Raw genomic sequence first — 23,884 nt, 5'->3', positions numbered from 1 at the left:
TAGGCTTATTGTAAGTTGTCTTTATTATGTTTAGGTATAGTCCTTGTATCCATGATCTCCCCAAAACTTTTATCATGAAGGGGTATTGGATTTTTGTCAAAAGTTTTTTGAACATTGAATGAAATGATCATTTTTTTTCTTGCAGATTGTTTACATGCCGGATTGCATTGGCAGATTTTCATATGTTGAAACATCCCTGTATCTCTGGGATAAAGCCTACTTGATCATGGTGGACGATCTTTTGATGTGTTCTTGGATTCTGTTTGTGAGTATTTTTGCAAAAGTATTCATGAGGGAAGTTGGTTCTCTTTCATTGTACAATCTTCCTCTGGAAGCTGTGACCTCCCTAGCCACTGGGTTTTGACTTGGTTTAGAGTACCAGATATGAACTCTCTCATGTGTCTTATGTGCAATGGAAAAGCTGTTGAATGTCCCACAGTAGTCATGTCCCTAGTTCACACACAGACACACCTTTTCTGGCGTTTGGTACTATAGCATGCTGGGACCATAGCTGAGCAGGTCTTTCTGTGACAGTTTACCTCCAGCAGCCCACATAGCACATTCTGGCACTAGGAAAGATAGACAGTAAGAAGAAAACTTCCACTTCTGTCCCAGCTTTATTTCTTCCTGTACTACAACTAGATCACATGGTGTCTTTATTAATATTCTTACCATCTAGTCCTGGGAGTTATCCAACCACAGTGGCAAGAGCCTTTATGTTTTATGAGGCCTCAAGTGCCTCCCTGGCCAACAACTTGTAGGGAGACAACCCATGTCTGGCACCTGGGGTTTTCATTTAGCAAAGTTATGGCTTTTGGGAGTGCCCTTTTCATCCCTGCAGGCTGCCTCTGTACTTAAATTCTTTAACTATTGTTTTAATAATAATCTATTGAAAAAGTAACCCAGGCCCAGTCAGTCTGTATGGTGGTGTATGTGTCATTGAACCTGCTTATATTCAGTTATGTTTGGCACATCAGTTAGTGAAATGGCTACTCTTGTTACCATCAAGTCTCTGTGAGTGCCCACATTTACCACTGAGTTGTGTGAGATGCTTTAGAGTGGCTTTGATAGTCATTTGTTTACATGGAAATGCTTTCAAGAAGCCTGTTTTGGTGTCCATGCATGCATATTTGCATCCCTCCCTGATTTGGGCAGCTTCTATGTAGTATACTTCCTAGTCTCTCTTGGGTCAATTTGACTTATTTACATGCCCCACACATATCTGTTGTCCCCACTAGAAGTGCCAACAGCTGTTTATGTGGTCCTACAACAATCTAAGCCTTCAGATTAATAGTTTATCATGGCTTCATTAAAAGTCCCTTGTACTTTTTTGTCTCAGTCCCATATGGCCACTCTCTTTACCAAGTTGTACAGTGGGCAGGCAACTTGGGCAAGCTGGCATGTGAAAAATCTGCCAGCATCCTAGGAGTTTAAGAATATCTGCACCTCTTTTACTTTGCAGACACCGGGTTGTGTAGGTTTTCTCAATTACTTTGTCTGGCATCATACATGCCTTACTGGACCATAGCACTCCAAGAATTTCATAGCTATGGCTGGTCCTTGCACTCTGTTGGATTGATCTCTCATCCTCCAACATCTGTTCTTGACATGCATCTGTATTCCATTTATGTGAATTCTGAATTTGTAGGACACTAAGAGATTATCATTCTATGCAATGAAATATTATTTTTTTTTTTTAACAGAGGATGGGTAGGTTAATAAAGCATGGTTCTGGGTCACCATCCCATGACAAATACTGAGACTGTGGTTATAATTCTCTCTCTTTTTTTTTGTCTTTTTGTTTTTTGTTTTGGAGACAGGGTTTCTCTGTAGCTTTGGAGGCTGTCCTGGAACTTGCTTTGTAGACCAGGCTGGCCTCGAACTCACAGAGATTCACCTGGCTCTGCCTCCCGAGTGCTGGGATTACAGGCGTGCACCACCACTGCCCGGCTATAATTCTCAAGGTATGCTATTGATGGTTCCAAGTGAATACAAATTGGCCTTGAGATCCAGGGTCCAAAGAATCACTAAGAAAATATGCATTAGCAAGGTCTAATAGGTTTCTGTCAACTCACATTTTTTTTTGGAAGCTGCTTGCATGCACTTCCTGTTTTTATTTTTTATTTGGTAGTATTATTTCCTTCTTGGGTCTCTGAGGGAGTTGAAGATCAGTTAGTTATAGTTATAGTTATCTTTGTTAAGGATTTCAGAAAAACTCACTAAGAGCTGTAAGTGTATAAATTTGAAAGACGTTATAAGACAGTTCTGTTAGTAATATAAGTTAGGATAGAAAATGAATCAGGTACATTTTGGACTTACCAAAATAGTTTAGATAATGGAATTATTTTCTTTGAATTTGTCAAATGCAAATGGACTAGACATTGTTTAGGTATTTATTGTTTGTATATATGGTATATATAGTTATTGTACTTTTGTATATAGTTTTTCTTATATTAGTTATAACTTTTTTCTTTTTTTCCTTTTTATAAAAATAGAAAAGGGGAAATATAGTGATACTTTATTTGTATTGAAAAAATATATATATAAAAAAAGAAAAAAATATTCTATTGATTTTCTCAATTATCTGGGTCTTTCATCCTATGGCACCTCCATGGGGTCTCTGTCTGTCTTTTTACCTCTGTGGGCTTGCTATGACCATACCAAGCAGTTTGGTTTAGCCCAGAACAAGGAGTAATAGCTGTACCTTTTGTTGGAGTTTGAGATTGCCTAGAGCAGTGGTTCCAGCAATGGGCCATCTTATGTTACCTGTTAGTAGAAAAGGAAAGTATGCCTATGCTCATAGGACAGAAAAACCAGGTCACCTCACTCTTAGGAGCCTCTCATGAAGATACTTACCCCCGTCACCTCATACAGGATTTAAGAGGATACCACATCATCACCACTTAATTTGCTGACCTCTTAACACTGGCAATGGAATTTGAATGAGTAATAAGGAAAGCCAACACTTCAATCACAGCAACATCATCATTCATTCAGAACCTTGTAGGAAGAAAAGTTTGAACATGCTCATCTGTCTGAAAAGAATGCCCTGTGAGTTATGTTCCCATTACTCCTTTGCACATGCAGTAAAGCAAGTGAGGAATGTGAATACACATGAGTAATGCTAAGTGGCTCCAGCTGCTACTTGCCCACCATACTGTCTTATGCCTCACTTTCTATCCTTTGTCTACTACAGGGGAACATACTAGAGAAACTGAGAATTTGTGCCATGCCCAGGTTTTTACAGTTTCTCCAAAGTCAAATGATGAAAAAGAAGTATCCTAATGTGTTGGTGACTGACATGCATTTTGGGACAGTCCCTGTGAGGCTGTTCAAGCCCAAAGAAGTGTCTTCCAAACCCCACTGAGACATCATCTCCTATCATGGAGGAGGTGCTATGATTGAAAGCCTGGGTAAGGAGCTTCCATTCGAGGTGGGAAGTAAGGTCTTCATCAAAGGTAGAATCTGGCACATATTCTCATAAGGACTTGTCAGGAGGGAGTAATGAAGTTGGAGCTTCTTAAAGAGAGGATGGGTGCAGAGCTTGGGGCTCACCCCAGTCAGTGGGTTGTAGCTTACACAGCAATGGTTTCTATGTTGGTCTAAGTCTCCATTGGGGCAGCATGTCAGAGAAGGGCTGTCCTGGAACTAGATGTGACTCCTACCTTTCCTCTGCATTCACAGCACTGGACATTTCTGCCTTTTCACAACACTCTCAGATTCATGAACTTGGCGGACACGTGGTGGAGAAAATCCGTTCACTTCCCCCTTCACTGCTAAACCCAGAACACAGTGTCTTGGCTCCACTTGTCATCTTTAGCTTCAGTCTTCTCTTCCCACCTGAAGAACCCCAAAATACACTTCAGAGCTTCTCACTGCTGCACTGCAGCCTCTCCCACCCCTGGATGCCCCCTGCAATCTTGTCTCTTCTGTCTCAGCCACTATCGGTGACTTATTCATAGATGAGTGTGTTTCTTGGGTGGATACTTGTTTTGAATGGAGATCAGAGACAGGGACCCTTCCCTCACAGGTTTCTTGCACTCACATCCTACACACTACCTGCAAAATATCTGATGCCTGAATAGATGCCCATCACTATGGAGTGCATAGAGAGTGTATGAAATTAAAGAGCACTCTGCCCATATGAAGAGTTACTTTACCTTACATTAAATAAACATGATGGACTTGCAATGATATGAGGAATCCAGGTAGTGGAGACTCATGGGTAAGCCCTAGCTAAAACTTTACAAACAGGGTCATATTTTTGTGAAGTTAATTAAAGTAAAATACTACATTCTAGAAACACATAAACCTTTGAAACACTGAAGGAAGGACAGAGATAGTGGATACAGACCTAAGCCTGACTCCACTCTTAGCAGGGGAATGGTATTGAAATTGTGTGTTGTTGTTGGGTGGTCAGCTGAATGTCAAGTTGAAGATGGAGTTTGCTGGGATGATGCTTTGGAAGGCATTTATTCTCTCTTGCTGGTGTGCTCTCATCTCTACCACTGTCTTAAGTCAGTGATTCTAGCAGTTTTTGCAAGTCTGCTATATTGCTATAATAGCTTCTGGCTGCTCCTTTGGCCTGGCCATTGATAGTTCTCATCCTTGTCTGCTCGCATGGCTCTACCTCTGTGTCTGTTGTCATTCTGAAGCCACTGGTCTGATGTCACTATTGCCAGTATTTCTACCTTGCTATCACCTGCTAAACTAAAGGAGCTTCCCCACTCAAGTAAGCAAGAAGATACTTGAGAGTGGTTGGCAACAATTTTTACCAATGCTCAACACGTGCTCAATACATCAGGGAGAGGTGAGTCCAGGGAGAGGTGGGGCCATCAAAGTTCCAGTTGTCTTCTCTGGATATTTGCTATTTTTCTGCTTTCCAAAGAAACAGCTTTGAATTCACCTGGTTCTAAGTGCTCACCTATGAATCATAATGTGGGTTGGAATGGAAATTCCTGGTCTCCTTGACTCTAGACAGGTTTCTTCAAGTCCCAAGTAAGAAAAACAAAGATAGACATCTTTAATTAGGGTCATTCTGAGGATCATGTTTGGTCTCCTGTGAGCATAGAGAATGCTGTTTGCAATGACCTTCAGTGAACTGTGTGTATGTACGTGTGCCTTATTCACCCTTCTTAGGTACCACAAGGTTCCTGACCAACATCATCCTGCCATTTACTTTGATTGCCTGAATGCTTCCATCCACTTCCTGAAGGGCCTGCAAACTTATGGGGTAGACCCCTCCCAGGTGGTGCTCTATGCAGGTTGGACTGTGGCCACTGTTACTCAGATTTTGGTCCTTCAAGCCAATCTCCCCCAGATCTGGGCTGATTATTCCAATTGTGCAGATCAGCAATTTCCAATTCCCATCATAAATGCAGAAACAAAATCTCCCGTTTCTTACCAGAGACTTAATGATTACACTTATTTGTAAATACCTGGACATTGACTGCTCTTGGAAAGATGCCATGTGGACAGGAGCTTGTGTGTCCCTGAACATCTGGAAGAAATACAAGAACTGTTTCAGCTCTGACAAGATCCCCCAAAGGTTCAGGAGCAAAAACTTCCAGCCCAAGTTGTGACCTTTCATTTCAGCTGCCTGTCTGGAAACCAAGCATATTTTAGATGCAAAAATTTCATCTCTCTTAGGAGATGACGAGATCATTGCTCAGCTTCCCCAGGCATTCCTGGTGAGCTGTGAGAATGACCCCCTCCCATGTTGATGCCTTGCTTTACAAGAAGTGCTTGGAAGACCAGGGTGTCCCTGTGACCTGACCATGTGGAGGACGGCTTTCACGAATGCATCGTTTTGTTTGATAAGCACTCTTTCTCTTTCCCCCGCTCCATGAACATCGTAAATGCTGTCATCAATTACATGAAGGGTGTATAATGGTAACTGTGCTCTCTGAATGAAAGAAGGAAGGATGGCTTGTACTTGAGTCTTTGCTGAGTTTTCTTTTACTGTGGAAGCAAATGCTTAAGCCATGTGTGATCTGAGAGAGAAAGATGAGATAGAAGCACAGAATTTCTGGTTTTCCATTGAAGGATATAAACCATGTTGTTGCCCTCCAGTGTTCTACAGCACATCTATCAGTATCGTCTGCTACTGCAACTCAGGTAAAATAAACATTGAAATAAGAAATATGCCTGTAATTGTGATGTTTTTTTTTTTTTAACTACAGGGTTTAAATCTACATAATTAGAAATAATTAAGGGTGAAAGGCACCAAGATCAAAGTAGAAATGAAACTCATAAGAAATGGTTAAATGCATAGAATTGTGCAGAAACAGAATTCCACATTTTCAGTGACATCAGTACAAGAACTACATATGGTTATAAATGTAAACAGGAATGCTAACAAGGTATAATCAAGGATTTAAGATTTCTCATTAATACTTAGACACTGATTAAATCAATCCTGACTTTTTGGAATTTACATAAAGCATAGATGCCAGTTATTGAAATTTAATTATATGGCTATCTTCTCCTGAACATACTTTCCCCCTCTCCTGAGCTGCTATTTAATTTCTGAGCTTCTACTCTCCCTCCCTTACACACTGATATACATACATATACATGAGAAGATAGGAACGATGTATGAGAAAGAACATGTGGTATTTTTGTACTGGAATCTGGGTTACCCCTCTCAATATAACACTTCCCAGGTCCATTCATTTTTCTGCAATTTGTATTATTCCATTTATTTTTATAGCTAAATAAAATTGTATTGTGTATATGTACCACACTCTGTAGCAAGAATCTTAAAGGGTCTTATTAATAAAATCAAACCTGGGCCAGATATTGGGGTGAGTGCTGGAAGATCAGAGAAGCAGAACAAGCCACAGCCACCTCACCTCACCAGTTCCTCAGCTGATCCTGTTTCCTCAGACTGGAAGCTTCTGAGTCCTCATCCAAATGGATCTCAGCTGAACTGTGCTGCTCAAAGCCTAAAAGCTTAACCAGGCTCTAGTTCCTCGTGCTCGCGCCTTAAATACCTTTCTGCTTCCCGCCATCACTTCCTGGGATTAAAGGCTCTTGTTACCATGCCTAGCTGTTTCCAGTGTGGCTTTGAACTCACAGAGATCCAGAGGGGTCTCTGCCTCTGGAATGCCAGGATTAAAGGCGCGTGTGCCACCATTTTCTGGCCTCTATATCTAGTGGCTGTTCTGTTCTCTGACCCTAGATAAGTTTATTAGGGTGCACAATATTTTGGGGAAAATAATATCACCACAGCACTTTCATAATCCATTCATCTATTGATGGGCATTTTGCCTGATGCCATTTCTGTGATACTATGAATAGAGTAGTTATTAGTTTGGATGTACAGGTATCAATGTAGAAGCATATGGAATCTTTTGGGTAGATGCTTAGGAGTGATATAGTTGGGTCATTTAGAAATTCTGTTTCTAGCTAATTAATAAACCTTCATTTTGATTTCACACCACACCAGTGTACACTCATCCCAGCAGTGAATAAGTTCCTCTTTCTTCACACACTTTTGGGGTTAAGCTCTGAGAATTCAATGATTTTCCCAGGTCAAATTCCAAAATTATCCACCGACCTCCAGATAAGTTCCTTGAGCCACAGGTGCAAGGTGTAATGTAGATGCTGTGGTCCCTATGATCTTTTGTTGATCTCTGCATGAAATTTTCCGGAAAATGGATACACCTAGAAAAGATTACACCGGGTGAGATATCCAAGACCCAGAAAGACAAAGTCCACACATTTCCTCTCAACTGCAGTTCCTAGCTCCAAATCCTCACATGTGAGTATACAACATGGAGTAACCATGAAACCAGGAAAGAATAAAGGGACTATGAATGGTGGACGAGGAGGGAATAGCAGGATTCTGGTGATATGAAGTGGGCAGCAGAAGAATAGGAAGGAGTTTCCAACTGGGGAGGAGGAAAGGAGGTCAATGCAGAAGGAAGAGGAGGGACAAATGACACCAGGGCAGTTGGATAAAGCCTCACATATATTACTGTATATTTACCTAAAATTATATACTGTTTAAGATATAAACTATATATAACTACATGTAATTATACACTATATACAACTATATGTGATCTCTCTATATCTATCTATCTCTCTACATCTATCTATCTATCTATCACCTATCAATCTATCTATATAACATCTATCTATCTATCTACCTACCTATCTATCTATCTATCTATCTATCTATCTATCTATCATCTATATCTTGAAGAAACTTAAGCCAGCAATAATCTCCTTTTGAAGAATTGGTTAGGGAATTCTGAGTGACTCTCAATATGGATCATCAGTGTAGCCTTTGATTGCCTCTTGGGGGTTGAAGGTGGGCCACTATTGCTGAAGACACCACACACTTAGGACACAGGATTCAGAAGATTTGAGCCTGATCTGACCTGAAAGCCTTTTTCTACAGTCTGGCTTCCATGGTTCCAGAAAATGCTATGCAACCTCCCAAGGCAGGGAAGCAATTAAACAGTCCTACCAGGCTGCAACATCTGTGAACCATGGCAATTACCAGCATGGTGAGATAGGCATAAAGGTACAGTAGGTGGCACTATCATGTCAGGGGAAAGCAATAGCCGTCTAATTGGATTTAAGGCACATTCAACAGGAGGGAAATCATGTCCAATACTGGCAATCTAGCCAGCTTTCTGGGACTGGTGAGGTCATGTGTAAACAGAAGCTTTTCTCTGTTCTGCCCTGTTCCACAGTCATTTCCCAAATTATCACCCAAAGGCTTATATTAATTATAAGTGCTTGGTGAATGGCTCAGGCTTATTACTAGCTAGTTCTTACATTTAAATTAACCCATATTTTTATCTATGCTTTGCCACATGGTTTGTGGCTTTTTACCTCATTTTCTACAAGTTTTCTTTCCTCAGTGACTGGCTGATGTCTTCCCTGACTCTGCCCTTCTTCAGTTTGATTGTATCAACTAAACTTATTCTGTCTTGCCATTGGCCAAACAGCTTAACTATCAACTAATGAGAGCAAAACATATTCACATCATACAGAAGGACATCCCTCAGCATTTCCCCTTTTTCTGTTTAATCAAAAAGGTTTTAACTTTAACGTAGTAAATTGCATATAACAAAACAGTTATCAAGCAAGAATTATAGTTACAATATTTAGTCTATATTTGACAAGATTAGAAAAAGCACTCAATTATCTATCTTATCTTGGTGAGTCTAAAGTTTCATATCTAATTTACCTTTTATCATAACTAAGGAAAACTATAATTATAACTACCTAGTCTTCAATTCCATCAAAGACCCCAGAAGGATATAATACTCGAGTAAACAGGAAGTGCATTGTAAGCAGCTCCTAAAACTCTAGAAATGATAGAGACTACTGGCTGCCTGGAAAGTCACCTGAAGTTCTTTTATAACGTTAGGGCATCCATCTTCAACCTATAGGCCTAGGGTATCTGGCAGACTTTTTAGTGAAGCAGGAAATTTGAAGGACTGTCCGGCCTATATTAGCAAAGTTCATCAATCGCTTTTCTGTGTATCCTGCAGAATATCTGGCAGTTTCTTCTGTGAAGCAGGAACCCGAAGGACCATCCCACCTTATTTTGGCAAAGTTTAGTGGTCACCTTCCTGTGGGACTTGCATGTCCAGTTTATACAGCATACTGTCAAGCAGTCCAGGCAAGTGCAGTTTCTTGCCCAAATAGCTAGCCTTGCCACATTGACCCCATTCTTACATTTCTAGAATCCTTTTGTAAACTTGGTCAGGTCTTATGTGGAAATTTCAGCTCCACATTAGAATGCCATATTGCAAATGGGAGGCTTTTCTCTGCCCTGCCTCATTCCACAGTCACTTTCTAAATTATCACTCAAAGGCTTATATTAATTATAAATGATTGGCTGATGGCTCAGGCATTTTACTAGCTAGTTCTTACATTTAAATTAATTATTCACAATCCTACAATTAAATTAATACATTTCTTATCTGTGTTTTGCCATGTGGTTTGTGGCTTGTTACCTTATTTTCTACATGTCTTGCTTCCTTAGTGACTGGCTTGTGTCTGCCCTGACTCTGCTCTTCTTCATCTCCATCTTCAGTTTTATTGTACCACCTAACCTTATTCTGCCTTGCCATTGACCAGTTTTATTATCAACCAAATAAGAGCAACACATATTCACAGCATACAGAAGGACATCCCACAGCAGTCGTGGACCTTTTTAGACCAGCATGATTACTGCATTCTAATGATTAACCTTATACTCATAGATTACTATAGCTACCACCCCTCAATAAAGAAACTTATGGGGCAGTTTTAAATGAGATTGCTTCCCTTGTTTCCTCTGGAGCATATTTGTTATTAAAATAAGAAGGCTCCAGTTCCAAGGGATGCATCTATAAAACATGCCTGCACCTAAGGCTCTGGAACCATTGTAGAAGAGGAAAGACTGTAAGAACCAAAGGATCAGGGAGTTTGCTGTGAGATTGTGTCTCCAAGTAATATCAGAAGCTACATTCATAGAGTATTACCAACATGACTGCCCAAATGTGAGCCAAACAAGCATGACACCAACAGATATGCCAAATTGGGTAGAAAAAAGCCTGTGAGGCCTCAACACCAAATGGTCAGTCCTGAAAACATACAACAGGTGGCACTATATAGACTGAATAGATTATATTAGGAATATATATTCCTATGTATACTATACATGTATATATATACATGTATATATATATATACATGTGTATATATACATATATATATATGTATATATATACACACATACACACACACACACACACACAAACACACACACATGCATTCAGTAACAATTAGCAAAAAAAAAAGAGACCATGAATTTGAAGAAGAGTAGGGATATATGGGAAGATTTGGAGGGAGGAAAGAGAAATAAGAAATGTTGCAAATAAATTATAATCTCAAAAATTTTAAAAAGAAAGAAAAATAAAAGGAAAATGGGAAGGTTACAGATTTTTCTCAGTAATGCTGTATTCTCACATGTTTTATTGAAAGTGTTCACAAGTTCCAAGAGTTTCCTGGGAGAATCTTTGGAGTTTCTTATAGAGAGAATCATAACATCTTCCTTTCCCATTTGTATCCCTCTTCTTTTCTTCTTTCATTTTATTGCTCTAGAATGACTCATTAATCTATGAGTGATCAATGGCTTATCTATGTCTCCTCATGATCTCACTACTCTATAGCCTTTTCATTTCTCTGTTCTTCAAAGAGATGATACCAACTCATGTATACTGTGGTAGCTGCTATCAGTGAGGCTGTTCTGGGAAGTGCTAGGTTCTCTTCACATGCACATTAGATCTGGCATTTTCTCTTGTGGATCATTGTCACAGTCTCTTCAATGTTCTGACTTAAGAGTCAGGTTGGATATTGCTGTCAATAGGGTGAGTGGCCTAAGACATTTTGTCAACTAATATGGAGGTGGGATTTTTTTTTTTTATTAGAGGCCACAGAGGAAGTCCTTGATCTTAGAGAGTTTCTTGCACTTATAGTCATGGACACAGGCACACCATCTTCAAAACAGCAGCAGTATGGAAAGTTACTTATTGTTATAGAATGCACAGATGAGCCACAGTAGAGAGAATATGAGGTTAGTGTCACCTCACTGTTATGGAGAATTGCTTGGCCATACCTGAAATGAGCCTAAAGGACACACTTTGACACAAAGGAAACTAGTGTCAACATAAATCCACAATATTCTCTTGAAAGTGGCTGTAGTCAGAAGTTTTCCTGTGTCCTGCTCAGTCCCACAGTAGCTGCATTCTAAGTAAACACACAGAGGCTTATATTACTCACAAACTATTTGGCTTATGGTTCAGGCTTCTTGTTAGCTAGCTCTTATAATTTAACTCAACTCATTTCTATTAATCTATATGTTGTCACTTGGCCATGGCATTACTGGTCTGCTGATATCTTGTTGCTTCTTTGGCAGTGGCCTGTCATCTCCTTCCTCCACCCTTCCTCTTCCCAGTCTTCTCCTAGTCTGATTACTCCACCTATACTTCCTGCCTGGCTACTGGCCAATCATACAAAGGGCAACAGGGAAAAGTCTCAGAGCTCTCAATTAGGACATGAAATTTCCCCACTATCCCATTTTTCCTTAATTATAGGAAAATAAACATCAGAATGGACATTTAAAAAAGGCTTTAGCACCGGGCAGTGGTGGCGCATGCCTTTAATCCCAGCACTTGGGAGGCAGAGCCAGGTGGATCTCTATGAGTTCGAGGCCAGCCTGGGAAACCCTGTCTCAAAAAACAAACAAACAAAAAAACAAAAACAAAAAACAAAAAAACAAAACAAAAAAGGTTAAAGCATTAACTTAATATCAGTTTGAAGGGTTTCTAGCAGATGTTTTAACAATGATCAACACATGTCCAGTACATTAGGAGAGGCATCCCCTGAATCTGTGTCAGTAGAAGTGCAGTAGTTCCAAATGCCTACTTTGGGGTCTTTGATGGCTGCTTTTCTTTTAAAGGCATATTTGAACTTGCATGATTCTATGTGGGGTTTGTGGGGAAACATGTGTGGGTTGCCTGGAGAATCTTGGCCTCAAATCCAGACAGGAAAAATGAAGATAGCCATTTTTACTCTGTAGGGTCATTCTGAAGATTTAATCAGGACTCACCTACCCTAGGAATAGAGGATGATGATTGAAATGGTCTCCAGTGAACCCTGTTTAGTGTTCGCCCTTGCCTTCTTAGGTACCACAAGCTTTCTGACCACCATTACCCTGTGGTTTTTAAGAATTGCCTCAGCCGAGCAGTGGTGGCTCACACCTTTAATTCCAGCACTCAGTAGCAGAGGCAGGTGGCTCTGTGAGTTTGAGGACAGCCTGGGATACAGAGTGAGTTCCAGGAAAGGTTCCAAAGCTACACAGAGAAACCCTGTCTCAAAAAAAAAAAAAAAAAAAAAAAAAGAATCGCCTCAATGCTTCCATCTGCTCTCTGGAAAGCTATGGGATAGACCCCTACTAGGTGGTGCTTTGTGGAGAATTATTGGAGGTTGGGCTAGTGGCCATTGTCACCCAGACCTCAGTTAGCATCTCTAGTCTTTACCAGATCTGGGCTCAATTCCTGATTGCTTCTTTAGTATAGGCCATCCATTTCTACTTACTGCCATATCATCTGAAACAAAACATCCCATTCTTCATCAGAGACATAATAATTTCACCTATGTGTAAAAACAGGCCCATTAACCTCTCCTGGAGAGATACCATGTTGAAAGAAAGGTACTGGTATACCTTTAAACACCCAGAAGAGGTTCAGGAAATGGCTTGGTTCTGACAATATGCACCAAAGGTTCAGGAGGTAACACCCACTCCTGAGTTTCATGGACCTTTTTTGAGGTTGCCTGTCTAGAAACCAAACATGTTTCAGATGCAGAAATTTCACCTCTTCTAGCAGATGACAAGACCATTGCTCACCTTCCTGAAGCATTCCCAGAGAGCTGCGAGTTTGACGTCTTAAGTGATGAATCCTTCTGGAAGCACCTGGAAGACCAGTGTGTCCAGTCTGGTACCATGTGGAGGACAGCTTTCATGGATGCATAATGTTTGATCAGAAGCCTTTTTCTGTTGTGTATATGTATCACATTTTCTTTATCCATTCTTCAGTTGAGGGGCATCTAGGTTGCTTCCAGGTTCTGGCTATTACAAATAATGCTGCTATGAACATAATTGAGCATGTGTCCTTGTGGTATGATTGAGCATTCCTTGGATATATGCCCAAGAGTGGTATCATTGGGTCTTGAGGTAGATGGATTCCCAATTTTCTGAGAAACTGCCATACTGATTTCCAAAGTGGCTGTATAAGAAGAGAACTTACCCTGTTGGAGGAGGGAATGGGGGAAAAGAGGGAGAGGAAGGAAGGATGAGAAAGGGATCTGTGGTTGGTATGTAAAATTAAAAAAGAAGGCTTTTTCTTTTCCAAGATTCCTGAAAGCCATAAATGTGGTACTCAGTTACATCAAGGGTGTGACAGTTATTATAGTGTCTGAGTGGCATGAGGTAGGAAAGGGCTGTGTTAGGGCCTTTGATTACTTTTATTGAGGAAGGAACCATCTGTGATCTAAGAACTGAATACAGGGTGAAAGCAAAGAACTTCTGGCTTCACATTCAAGAAAATCCAGAGGGTATGTTTCTCTCCAACATCAGCTGTTCAATGCCACATCTCACAATGCCATCGACACTGGGAGGCAGAGGCAGGTGGATCTTTGTGAGTTCGAGGCCAGCCTGGTCTAGAGTGAGATCCAGGAAAGGCACAAAGCTACACAGAGAAACCCTGTCTCAAAAAAAAAAGTTCCTACTTAAATTTATATCTAAATATGCTTACTTTTATAATATTATTGAATATTTTATAGTATTCTCTTCCTGCATAACTCTATGTAGTTAGTTATTTCTTTTGAGTTTAATTTTAATTTAATATTAGTGTCTTTATTTTATTTGTTTATTTATTTATTTTGGTTTTTTGAGAGAGTTTCTCTGTAGCTTTGGAGCTTATCCTGGAACTCATTCTGTAGGCCAGGCTGGCCTTAACTCACAAAGATCCCCCTGTCTCTTCTACATGTTGACCTTAATTATCAGGGAGATGCAAATCAAAACAACTCTGAGATACCATCTTACACCTGTCAGAATGGCTACGATCAAAAGCACTGCAGACAGCTTATGTTGGAGAGGATGTGGAACAAGGGAAACATCCATACACTGTTGGTGGGAGTACAAACTGGTATTGCCACTTTGGAAATCAGTATGGTGGTTTCTCAGGAAATTGAGAATCAATCTACCTCCAGACCCAGCTATACCACTCTTGGGCATATACCCAAGGAATGCTCAAGCATACCACAAGGACACATGCTCAATTATGTTCATAGCAGCGTTATTTGTAATTGCCAGAATCTGGAAATAACCTAGATGCCCCTCAACTGAAGAATGGATAAAGAAAATGTGGTACATACACAATGGAATACTAATCAGCAATAAAAAATGGCATCATGAAATTTTCAGGCAAATGGATGGAACTAGAAAATATCATCCTGAGTGAGATAACCCAGACTCAGAAGGACAAACATAGTATGTACCCATTTGTGACTGGATACTAGATATAAAGCAAAGGCTAATCAGGCAATAACTCATAACTCCAGAGAAGCTAACTAATAGGGAAGACACAAAGAGGGACACATGGATTGCCCTGGGAAGGGGAAATAGATGAGATCTCCATGAGAAAACTGGGGATGAGGGGTGGGCAGTGGAGGGTAGGGGATAGGGGATGAGAACATAAGGGAACAGGATGGTTGAACTGGAACAGAGAAGGAGGGGGAATGTGATGAAACAGATACCATGACAGAGAGAGATATCATGGAGATAGAGAGAAACCAAGTGCTAGGGAAGTTGCCAGGAATTCCCAAGGATGACCCCAGCCTGGGCTACTAGCAATAGTGGAGAGGGTCCATGAACTGAACTGGCTTGCCACAGAGATCAGACCAGTGAATACCCTAACTGTCATTACTGAACTTTTCTCCAATGACTGATGGAAGCAGATGCAGAGATCCACAGCCAATTACTAGACAGAGCTCCAAGAGTCCAGTCAAATAGAAAGAAGAGGGATTCTATAAGGAAGTACATCAGGAACATGATGGGGAAACATGCAGGGATGACCAAACCAAACTAGAGGGAACTCATGAAAGTTAGATCAATGGCTGTGGAGCCTACATGGGACTGGACTAGGCCCTTTGCATGGTGAGACAGATGTGTACCTTGATCTGCTTGGGAGGCCCCCTGGCGGTAGGATCAGAATCCATCTCTGGTGCATGAGAGTGCTTTGTGGAGCCCACTACCTAAGATGTGACACCTTGTGCAGCCTTGAGGCAAGGGAAGGAGCTGAACTTGCCTCTACTGAATGTGCCTCCCCGAGGGAGGCCTTGCCTTCTTGTAAGTGGGTGTGGGGAGTGGGTTGGGAGGGGGAGGCTGGGGAGAGGGTGGGAGGAGGGAAGAGGGGGATTTTTGATTGTTTATGTAAAATGAATGAAAAAAGTTTCTTATTAAAAAAAGTTAAAAACAACTTATATTCCACTATATTGTTAAATTTATAGTAAATTGTAGCTGAAGTTTTCCTGGTCCCGCCTGGCCCATGGTCAGGACAAATCTCTCTCACCCGCCAGTCCCGCAGCCAAGTAAAGACAGAGACTTATATTACTTATAAACTGTATGGCCATGGCAGGCTTCTTGCTATCTAGTTCTTATATCTTAAATTAACCCATTTCTATTAATCTATAAGTTGCCATGTGGCTTGTAGTTTACTGGTACTTTTACTTCTCGTTTCTCATGGCAGCGGCTGGCAGCATCTCCTGACTCAGCCTTCTACTTCCCACAATTCTCTTCTCTGTTTGTCCCGCCTATACTTCCTGCCTGGCTACTGGCCAATCAGCATTTTATTTATACAGAACAATATCCACATCAGTAAATGGATAGATTTTTTTGATACATATGACAAACTAAAGTTAAACAAATTACATAAATGGTTTAAATGTAAGTGTAACATACAGTGACATTGAAGTAATAATAATAATAAAAATAACTCCCTCCAAATTAAAAAAAATGTCTAGGCCAAAATGAACTCACTGCTAAATTCTACCAGATCTTTAAAAAACAGAACTAATAATAATTCTTCTCTAATTATCTCACAGAATAGAAGTGAAGGGATACTCCTAAATTCTTTTTGCAAGTACACTGTTACTTTTGATGCCAAATCCAGATAAAGACCATGGCCATATTTCAAGGGTATGGAGAATTTAGGAAGTACTGTCTTATGGGTAGAAGTATGACCCGTCCTGCAGGCCAGGTTATTAGGTCGGACCCGAGGAGGCACCACCTGAAAGACCAATGGGGGCGAGAGAGGAAGGAGACCAGGAGCATAAAGAAAGACAGAGACAATCTGAGTCGCGTCAAGGTCTCATTTATTACAAAGTAAAGCAAGCTTATATACTGGTGGATATGAGGGGAAGGGAGGGAGATGAAAAGATTGTTAGAAAAGGGTTCAGGACATGGTCTCTTTGGTCCAGCGCTCAAGCAACAGATCAATCAATTAGGAAAGGGTTGGGGAGAGGTCTCTTTGGTCCAGTGCTTGAACAACCAATCAATCAATTAGAAAAGGGTTAGGGAGAGGTCTCTTTGGTCCAATGCTTTGAACAACTGATCAATCAAACATACTCCAGGAAGTTTAATCTAAAAGGACACTTTGTAGTTTTTCTGGGAGTGATTGTTTTTGCAATTCAATGGGTGCAGTTATGCCAGATCATCCAAGCAAGAAAAGTCAAGGCACAGCTATCCAACTTTTGGTTCCCAACAATTACCCCCTTTTTCTTTAAAATGGCCAAAGCAGGCCTTGGTCATGACTCGAGAGGGCCCCTGTCTTAGGCTATATGGGGTGCGTCCTGTGTCTGGCAACGTGCCATGTTGAGCCCGTCTCGACGACCTCTGTACGTTGTGTCTCCAGCACAGGCCCCATACTAATCCTGTCATTGAGTACCCTCTAGCCTAAGGGGTTTTTAGGTTTGTAGGGTGCTGAACCTTAGCCTTTCACCTGTTTTGATAGTATGATCTGGAATTTCTAAACGATGATAGTGTACTGAGACGATTTTTGATAGAGCCGAATCAATCTGATTTTTTATGAATTGAGTTAACCAAAGCCCAAGGACCAAAGGTGAGGAGGAGAAGGAAAATTATCAGGGGGGTCAGGAAGGTGGGGATCAGGGTAGAAAGCCAAGGGGATCCCTTCAGCCAGCCCTCAAACCAGTTGTTTTGATTCTCAGAGTCACACTTTCTTTGGGCCTGCCTTTCTCTTAATTTATCCATAGATTCTCTAACTATTCCAGTGTGATTGGCATAAAAGCAGCATTCTTCCTTTAAGGCTGTACATAAGCCTCCCTCCTTCAAGAAAAGCAAATCTAGACCTCTTTTATTCTGCAGCACAACTTCTGAGAATGAGGACTTCTCAAGGGCAGAAATAGATTTCTCTATGGCTTCTAAATTGGTAGTTATAGCCATTTGTAGCTGCATAAGGTGGTTGTTCTGTACAAGGGCAGTAGTCCCTGTACCAGTTCCTGCAGCAATACCTCTAATACCTAACAAGAGGGCTATAGTCATAGACACAGGTTCTCGAGTGTATCTGCCCCTTTGTTCAAAGAACTCCATCATTGAGCTCTCTTCATGATAGATGACACGAGGCCATAGCTGGACCATCACACAAAATTCATGAGAATCATTAAATATCTGAGCAGACACGCAAGGGGTCAATCCTGTGTTGCAGGCCCAGTAGGACCTGTCGGGTGCCTCAAGATAATAGCTCCCTTTATAGAGTGTCAGAGTTTGTTTGCAGAGGTGGCTATGGGTTGTTGGTGGGACCTTGCCTAAACAGGAACCTTGTCCAGTGACCTCAGTAAGTGTCAATTTGTGGGGCCTAATTTGACACTTATTGCTCGGGGAAGTGAGGTTTCTGGCAGCAGACTGAAAGGTGATTCCTTCATAATAAGGGGGACTGAAAGTAAGGCAGAGCCAGCAACCCAAGGTTTTGTTTGGATTGGTGGCATTTAGGGCCAGATAGGCTCCCTGGACCAACTCAAGCAATCTATCCCCTGTTCCAAGAGGGGAAAGGGATCGAGTGGTGTTGGGAGCCATACTCAAGCTGGGTGCCTTGATGGCATAATTAGGCGACTAATTAGAGGCGGGACGTGGTGTGGGGCATGTCCTAGAAGGCACTGCTTCAACTTGGAGTCGAATGGTAAAGGTTGTGGCTGGGTCATAGCCTGACCGGTACAGGCGGAGTCCCCAAGTGAAGCCCTGTGTCCAGTCAACAATCTTACCCTGAGGTGTGAATATAATCTTTAGTCTGTTGCATCGGCCCCCTGGAGTGGCCCATGATCTGCCAGGCCATTTTAAAGAATCATAGCAGGGTCCGCAGAGTTGTCCATTACACCTGCCTGTATCTAACCTGTCCCGATCCCAAGCCTCGACCTTGATGAGGTCATTTTTTACAGGGGGAGACCACCAGATGTGACCGGAGCTTTCACACCCCCAGGCAGCACAGAAGTCATCCCCCGGGCCTCCGCATTTTTTTTAACTGGGCTTGGGACCGACCATGTCCAGGGCAGACATAAAATCTCTGATTTCTGGTACTATGACGTTGCCCTGGAGAGGAGCAGCCATACCCCGGGAAGAGTGCCTGATCATAGGGGTCCCAATCTCCCCCCACTATATCACAAATATCTACATATAGGTCTGGGAACCATGCCCCTTTTGGGAATGTGCTGGAGGAGGTGGAATTGGCAATGGTTCCAGTATTGGGGTTCACAATAAGCCAGGTTTGTTGAACTGAGAGATGAGGGCTGGAGTTGGTGTCAACAGCAGGCATCAGCGTGAGCCACATGATAAGGCAGGTAAGGGCAGAATCCCTCATTCTGTAGGAGGCTTCAACCACACCTGAAGAGAGAGAGAGAGAAATCTTTGTCTCAGGGTTAAGGCCTGGACATCATAAACAGTGATGATCATTAATCTTGGCCATCGATTTTAGATTGGGTTTTTGGGGCAGTATATGGCTTGACCAGTCTCTCAGGTAGCCAGCGAGCCCCATTCTCCTTGGAATCATAGATACATGCAGACCCTTTCCCCCAAATAATAACCAGATCAGGGCTGCCCCATTTTCTGGTGACTGAGTCTTTCCAAAGGGCCTGAGCATTCCCTTGTTTAGTCTCTGGGTGCCAGTGCCGTTCTGCTGCAGATTTTCCAAAAATATCCAATGTCAAAAAATTTAACATAAAAAGGGCATGAGAAAGCAGACCTTTTGGTTCCCCTTAAAGGGAAATAATGTCTCTTGTGAGCTGAGTTTACTAAGAGTATTTTTTAAAGTTTGGTGAGCTGCCTCCACGATACCCTGACCTTGAGGGTTATAGGGTATTCCAGTGATGTGTTTAATTCCTAATTGTAAACAAAACTGTTTAAATTTATTACTAGTATATCCCGGGCCATTATCAGTTTTTACACATTTTGGCTGGCCCAGCACTGTGAAGGCATATAACATATGATTGATAACATCTCTAGTGGCTTCTCCACTGTGAGCAGAGGCACAAATAAATCCAGAGAAGGCATCTACAGTAACATGTAGGAACTTTAATTTACCAAAAGAGGGAACATGGGTGACATCCATCTGCCATATTTGTCCAGGTATAAGCCCTCTGGGGTTTACTCCATAATGGGGTTCAGGTAGGAGCATCAGGCAATTTTTACAGCTTTTTACAATTTCCCTAGCCTGCTCCCTGGTAATAGAGAACCTTCGTCTCAAAGTTTGAACATTGAGATGATGGAGGCGGTGAGCCTCACGAGCGGCTGCTATCTGGTCACGTTCCAGATGAGAAATTAAGATAGAACGTGTAGCAGAATCAGCAAGCTCATTTCCCTGAGCCAAGGGTCCAGGCAGGCCTGTGTGGCACGAATATGGCCAACATAAAAGGGTAATGACCTCTGTCGGATTAATTTTTGCAGTTCAGAAAACATTTGGAAGGTAGAAGTAATAGGTTGAATTACTGGGACCATTTCCAGAGTCTGTAAAGCCCCTACCACATATTGACTGTCTGAATATAAATTAAAGGAGCAATTTTTAAAATCTTTAAAGACAACAAGTGCAGCATATAACTCCACCAACTGAGCTGACTTGAAAGGAGTTGTCATAACATTCTTTTGGCCATTGAAGTCATAGGCAGCCCTGCCATTTTTTGACCCATCTATGAAAAGCACAGGGGAATCTGGGATGGGCTCCATTCGGGTATTTTTGAGAAAAACAAAAGAAGTAAGGGAAAAGAATTGTAGGAGTTTATTACTGGGCATCTGTGTATCAAATTTCCCTATATAGGTACAAACAAGGATGGCCCAATCAGGACTACGGGTGCACAGCCATTCAAGCTGTTCCTTATCATAGCATAACAATGACATCAGGGTCCTGCCCAAAGTATCGTGTGGAAGTTTTTATCCCTAGCGCGATCAATTGGCAAACCAAGGAGGGGTAGGTGGGAAGGATTTTTCTTTTTGCAACAGGAAGGTGTACCCAAAGTAAGGGCACGGGTTCTTGCCAGAGCAGTCCCGTGGTGGCAAATTCTGTACAGAAAATCATCAGATATAAAGGTGAGGTTGGCTCAAAATATCCTGTGTGTTGTTGGGTGATGGCTGACTCAATTTTTTATAGTGCCTTTTCTGCATCTACAGTAAGATATCTGGGGGACCAAGGATTGGAATCCCCTTTGAGAATATCTTCGAGGGAACGTACTTCTCCCTTGGTTATTTTTAAATGAGGTCGTAGCCAATTGATATCCCCCAGAAGTTTCTGGAAGTCATTAAGACAATGGAGCTTGCCTCTCTTGATCTGAATTTTCTGGGTATAAAGAAGGTCTGCATGTAACTCAAATCCTAAAAACAAGAAGGGGTATTGGGTCTGTATCTTTTCTGGGGCTATATAGAATCCATGGCCTTGAAGTAAAGTAATTATCTTTTGGGCTATATATTGTGTTTTTTCTTCAGACTCCCCTGCTATTAATAGATCATCCATATAGTGTATAATATAAGCATCAGGGTACTGGATCCTCACTGGATCAATGGATTGAGCTACATATTTTTGACACAATGTGGGTGAATTGGCCATACCTTGGGGCAATACTTTCCATTGAAATCGGGGGTTGGGTCCAACATGATTCACAACAGGTATAGAGAAGGCAAATCGGTTGCAATCCAGAGGATGCAGGGGGATAGAGAAAAAGCAATCTTTAATATCTATAACAATTTTAAAATATTTTTTAGGGATGGCCACAGGAGATGGCAATCCAGGCTGTAACACCCCCATGGGGACCATAGTCTTATTTACTTCCCTAAGATCCTGTAATAACCTCTATTTTCCAGTTTTTTTCTTTATTACAAAGATGGGAGTGTTCCATGGAGATGTGGAAGGCTCAAGATGCCCTTGCTCTAATTGTTCCTGCACCAACTGGAGGGCAGCTGGAACTTTTTCTTGAGGCATGGACCACTGATCTATCCAAACCGGGTCATCAGACTTCCAAGTTATTTTATCAGCTTGGTGTGCAGGAGGAGCAGTGGTCCTTAGGAAAAAAGGTCCATCCCTAATCCCCTTTTGTCCAGCTTGGGGATGGGCATGATGGGCTGAGTTTCAGCCCTGTCTATAAATTCAGCCTTCCAGGTTAAAAATTGGCTCTGAGTTAGCACTGACTGAACCACCTTATTCCATTCATGAGGCAACAGATTATCCCCTTGCCCCAGCCCTTCAAGAATTGAAATTGTGAAGGGCGCATTAATACCATAATTTTTGACTGCTGAGTGTAAATCCTTTAGATGTTTTAGTTTTAGTTTTCTATATATGACTTGGTCAGTGCCATCACCCTCTTGTTCCTCCACCGGGTCCTCCTCCTCTCCCTGGGAGGCCGAGGACCTCTATTCCACAACCTCAGTATCTCTGTCAGCACCCTTGGTGGTGTCTGCCTGTTCCCCCCCCCCCCCCCAGTCCTGGGATTGAGTGCCAGATCGGTCATTACTGGGAAAGAGAGGGACACTGCAGTCGGTGCCCTTTTGGTCTTGCCTACTTTTGGTTTAATCTGTGTCTTTGGTGGGTGCCAGCCCTCTCGGTCCCCCACCCTGCTCCTGCGTGGGGGATCTGTGTGTGAGGGGAATTTCCGAAGGTGGTGGGAAGGGTGAGTGCGGGAAGGGTGATGTCGGCTTCTCCTGTAAGGCTGGCCTGTAATTCCTGTATCTGTTGGGTAAGATCTCTCAATTCTCTTTTCATAGAGAGGACATCCTTTAAATTGTTGATCTGGTTTAGAAGGGATTCCTTGGTCTCTAAGAGACCCTGCATTCCAGGTATAGCAGGGCCCATTTGTCCTGTCATTGTCTCCCTACAAATGGGAGCGCTCAGGGCATTGGGAGTGGGAGTGACATAGGGAGGCAGAGAGTGCCAGTGAAGGCTCCTCTCCCCTGTTTGGCAGCTGGCGAAAAAGGCTTGGGGCTGAGAGAGGGGAGGGGGAGCATATCTCTCTCTTTTGTAACATGCTGCTGCTTCTTCCAGGCTGATTTCTGAAGAAGGGTCAAGCCAGTCATCGCCTGCTGCATTCTTATGAATGACAGGATAAATCTTTTTATAGGATTTGATCAGGGCGGGAGGCTTTAACAAAGGAGGGATTAATTCAGCAGCAGGGATAGGCTCATCAATAAGGGAGGGGGTGAGCGCAAGGCCAGGGCAGCCACAGGGCTGCTTGTGATCTCAACGTCCCCATTAGTCTCAGGCGGAGAGGCTGCCAGGGGTGAAGCGGCCTTCTCCGTTTTACTTTCCTTCTTTGGAGGAGCAGCCAATGCGGCTCCGGACTCATCATCGGGTGTCAGGCAGGAGGAGTCAGAGAGAAAATCCTCCGCAAGGGCTAGTAAATGTGGAACACGCCCGTCTCCCTCTGCCTCTTTTAAAATATCTCTGATCACACCATCAAAACTGAAGAAAGCATCAGGAATATTTTCTCCCTGTTTAAGTAATTTGTTGATGTCTTTTCCAACCTTATTCCAAGGTAGTGGGTGAATCCCTGGGCCATTAACTACCAGCCAAGGGCACTTTTCTTCCACAAAACAGAAGAATTTTATCAGATCCTTTTTCTTAACTCTCAGTCCTCTCTCCCTGAGATTGCTCTTCATTTCCTTAATAAAAAGAACCTCTTTTGATAATCCTTTGCCCATGGTTATGGGACAACTGTGCTTACCTCAAGACTCTCCCAGGTTGCACGAGTGATGCTGTCCGGGCCTCTCTACCTTGCTTTGTTGGGAGCTCCATCTATCCATCCTCCAGTAGGCCACCGTGCC

At 42.1% G+C, this 23,884-nt stretch overlaps 1 pseudogene; it reads left to right on the top strand.

The window, feature by feature from the left end:
* Window positions 1-2,396: 2,396 nt before the first annotated feature.
* LOC118577318 lies at window positions 2,397-5,890 on the top strand (annotated as a pseudogene).
* The last annotated feature ends 17,994 nt before the right edge of the window (window positions 5,891-23,884 follow it).

Source organism: Onychomys torridus, chromosome 2 (genome assembly GCF_903995425.1).
Source record: "Onychomys torridus chromosome 2, mOncTor1.1, whole genome shotgun sequence".
Lineage (NCBI taxonomy): Eukaryota > Metazoa > Chordata > Mammalia > Rodentia > Cricetidae > Onychomys > Onychomys torridus.
The sequence above is the reverse complement of the archived record's forward strand: the minus strand, read 5'-3'. Positions and strand labels throughout refer to the sequence as shown.